Below are 4,308 nucleotides of genomic sequence, written 5' to 3' on the forward strand. Positions count from 1 at the left end.
AATCCGCTTCCTTTAATAACGATATGACCTTTGTAACTTTCAGATTATGGTGACACTTTTACTTGTGCAAATACAAGAATAAAAAATTACTATAGACTTTATTTTACAAATGTTTATTGAACGCATAAAAGTGAATATTAAAAAAATTGAATAAATACCATAAGACACAAAACATTAAAATATAACAAACAATATAATAAGAAATTTGTTACATAATAAATGTTTGATGCCAGGAGTGATACTTAAAATGAATATGAGAAAATACTCCGACTGTTAAAAGTAACTCAATTCTTAGAAGTATTAAATGCTGGAAAGAATATTAGATTAGTTTTTGATAGACAATAATAAATGCTAGTTATTAGAGACAGACTGAGCAGATGACCTAAAATGTTCTCAGATGAGTTGAATACCAAACACAGAACAATCAATCATTCAGTAACAGATTGCATAAACCTCTGGGACTCCCTGTCCCAATAAGCCCGGTATTTTCCACACGCTAAACTCTGTTCCTGGACTCTTGCAGGTAAACAAAAGAAATAACCCTTCAACACAAATCCCCTGCATTACATGAGATACATGAAGGGTTTAGAGATCCTCATGTTTAGTACGTCTGACCTTCCAATTATCAACATCTCTTTAAAGGAACAGTTCAGTGTTTTGGAAAGATTGATCTGGAGTTAGGTTGTGCTTAGCTTAGCTTAGCATAAAGACTGGAAGCAGGGGGAAACAGCTAGCCTAGCTTTGTCCAAAGTTCATAAAGAAAGAGCAGCTCTCGTCCTGTGTGGTCAGTCGCCTATTTGTTCATAACTGACGTCACCAGTTCCTCTCACTGCTGAGTAGACTGCAACGGAAAAACACTCTGGAAAATAAAACAGATAAACATTACATGACTTCAGGTTGGGGAGACCAGAGATCAGGAACAAGTTATGAATCGCTTGATTCACTCTGCACATGCTCAGTTTAGTCCTTATTCCACATGGTAAAATGTATCACCCTGTGGCGGCACCACTGTTGAGAAGTTACTCAAAACCTCTAAGAAGTTACTAGTTACTCATTACTACTCAAAAAAGCAATAACATTACTTTACTTATTACTCAGTGATAAAAGTAGCCAGTTACGTTACTCAATATGTTCCTATATTACTTTACTTCACTACTATATTACTGTTTTGGTCAGGGGCATAGGTGTAGACGGTGCCGCTGCACTAGGGTCCTTTACAGGAGCGGCCCCGCCAAGTTACGAGCTGGTCTTTGTCACTTACATGGAAAAAAATGCATCAAATTTCATTCATTCATCACACACATTTCACCTTAATGTATTATATCTAAGATGATCAAGTGCTATATATACATTCATGTGAGCATTTCCCCTTTTGCAGTTGTGTCTGACACCACAGACGTATGTGTGTGTAAAACTGCTGACTGCAATCAGTAGTTTTACACACAGACGTCTATAGCAAGCAGTAGGCTTTATAAGGTACACGGTGAAATATATAAAAGAAATAGATTCCACAGATTCAACAGAATGAATTTAGTCTTATTGTCTTTGGCCCACATATGCAGTGATGATTGCTGGGTAATATGTATGTGGCTGCCCAATCTTAAGTTTCTATATGATCTTGTGACAAGACTCCAGAAATCAGGTGAAACACAAAATCTGACCAGTAGACTAGCAGAGCACACATGCAAGCTAGAAGTGATGCTATTCACACATAAAAGTAGTTTCAAGAGGAGACAGGAGAGAAAAGAACAGGAGGAGAGGGTCGCAAATGACATTGTTTTGGCTTGCCGCTGTTTTAAAGGCTGATATCAGTTCGGGGACAGGTCACCGCTGAGTAGGACTACCTGTTTAATTGTGTGCTTGTGCATGTGGGTGTTAAACTGCGCTGTAGCTGGCCTGTTTTCAGGACATGGTGTGATCATGAGTAGGCCACTTTTCCTTCTTATTCACCACCATAATGTCTTTCCTCTCTGTCGAAGAGGAATGTGGTTGCCGTGATTCGGGAAATTAATGTACTGAAATTGCCCGTAAGTCTGCCTCATTTCAGCTCACTGCACACCTCCCCTGCACTCGGCCGTTTGTAGTGACGTTTCAGTAACAGCTGTTACAAGTGCTGTTAGTATTTTTACTGCTGCTGCTGGTATATTAACTGCTAGTGTTGGCGCTACCTGCAACACATGTAATAATACTACTGCTGTACTAATAATTTCATTATTCTTCATGTAGAATATAATATAATGAGTTGTGTTATAGACTCTGTAAAAGGCAGCAGGTTTGACAGTTTTCTTCTTCTTACTACTGTGAAAGGTGAAAGACCAAATATAACTGGAGGGTATTTATCTGAAACAGGGAACTAGACAACAAAATAAGTTCACACATTTCAGCACAAAAATAGACAAACACATCACCATCAGCTAAAATAGATCACACTATAGTGAGAAATGACACCAGCGTCAGACCTCAGCTCACTGGAATCAACAGGAGGAAGTTGCTGCTGTGGTTTAGATGCAGAGCACAACCAAGTGTCTTTGGTCTGCTGAGTCCATCTTCTCTTTAATTTAAAATAATTTAAGCACTTAATAAACCTATAATTTACATTTAAACAAGCCGATCAATAATGTTTGAGTGAGACCCAACAGTAAAACTGTTAATCAATTGTATGTGAGATCTGTAAATCTGCACATTTATAATTCGTGTGTCATCATTCAAGTGTTTTTAAAGAAAGCAGTAAACTGGACGACCACAGAGCTGTTAGCTTCTGTTAGCAGATTCATCGCAGGGCACAAAACCAGCATTATCATTAACCTAAACAGAGAACGCAACGCAGTCTGAAACCTTTATGGGCTAAAAAACATTGATTTTACATTTGATTTATTTTGATAAACATTTATATCATCTCCTCAATTCAGAAAAATGTCCTCACAAGGTCTAAAATTCAACTTGGTCCTCACACATAAGAATAAGAACGCACACTCACTGTCCCTGAAAACCAGAATCAATAAAACATTGTTACCTTTGCTGCGTCTGATTGGCTGCTGTAGGTCTGTGATGTCATCATCCCCAGTTTCTTCTTCAGCGGCTGAATGAACCAAAATGAGCAGAAATTTAAATCAAGGAAGATCATGTGATTCAGTCAAAAGCTCCACAGCTCACTAAATGGACCCTGTGGTGAGATTGTTTTATTAACAGCAGCAATGTGATTTATGAGAATCCTGATGGACGTCTGACTTAAAGAAACAGTTTGTAACTTGTTATTATTTGTACGTCCAGAAGTGTTAATGGAAACTTTAAATGTGAACTGCATCACATGGAGTCTGTGTCTAACCTTTAGGTTTCCTGTGGAGGCATCGTCTCACCAGTAGAACCAGTAAAACCAGTACAACAGAGAAAGATAGAGCGGCCAACCACAATACAGAGGGAGAAGTAGAGGAGGAACCAGGAGGAGAGGAGGTTAAGGAAGAGGAGGTTAAGGAAGAGGAGGAGGAACCAGGAGGAGAGGTGGTTAAGGAAGAGGAGGAGGAACCAGGAGGAGAGGTGGTTAAGGAAGAGGAGGAGGAACCAGGAGGAGAGGAGGTTAAGGAAGAGGAGGAGGAACCAGGAGGAGAGGAGGTTAAGGAAGAGGAGGAGGAACCAGGAGGAGAGGTGGTTGGAGGAGGACTTGTAGTGGTGGGTTTCACTAAATTGAACAATAAATTATAATTAAAGGCACAGAAAATAAAATAAATGGATAATTTATTGAACAGCATGCTAACAGAAAGACACAGCAGTAAATTCATAATGTCAGTCTGGTTTAGAGTTTAAAAGATCATGTATCAAACGGTGGGTTGAACTCTGACAGATTTCACTCTTGTTTCTTTGCAGATTGCAAAGTTAGAAATGTTGTCACATCATGAATCATCTCTGCTGAAACCTGCTGAACTCAATGTAGAAAACACAACAAGGTCAGTTTGAGAATTATCTTTGAGCTCCTCACCTGTGACAGAGATCCAGCTGGATGGAGACTCTCCACGACCTCTGATGTTACACTTGTAGAGGCCTTCATCAGACTTGTTAACATGGTGGATGGTCATGTGACCTGTAGGCTCAGTCCTGATGAGGGAGCCATCTTTATAGAAACCAGCTGGGAGGTTGGAGGGAGGGGTCTTTGTTTTACAGTGCAGAGTGACATCATGTCCCTCCATCACAGGGAGGACAGGACTCTGCAGGATCACTGGTCCACCTCAACACAGAGACAAACTACAGCATTTCATCATTTACACACAGCTTCATCAACACTAACTCCACAGTCTGATCTTACCAGTGACAGTG

At 39.7% G+C, this 4,308-nt stretch overlaps 1 long non-coding RNA gene across 1 annotated transcript; it reads right to left on the bottom strand.

The window, feature by feature from the left end:
- Positions 1-229: 229 nt before the first annotated feature.
- On the bottom strand, positions 230-3,506 carry LOC123966366. The gene is made up of 3 exons (XR_006823960.1): positions 3,326-3,506; positions 3,014-3,079; positions 230-859 (listed from the first exon to the last, which is right to left on the bottom strand). It is a non-coding gene; the product is annotated as an uncharacterized LOC123966366 (long non-coding RNA).
- Positions 3,507-4,308: the final 802 nt, after the last annotated feature.

Source organism: Micropterus dolomieu, unplaced genomic scaffold, assembly GCF_021292245.1.
Source record: "Micropterus dolomieu isolate WLL.071019.BEF.003 ecotype Adirondacks unplaced genomic scaffold, ASM2129224v1 contig_13281, whole genome shotgun sequence".
Classification (NCBI taxonomy): Eukaryota; Metazoa; Chordata; class Actinopteri; order Centrarchiformes; family Centrarchidae; genus Micropterus; species Micropterus dolomieu.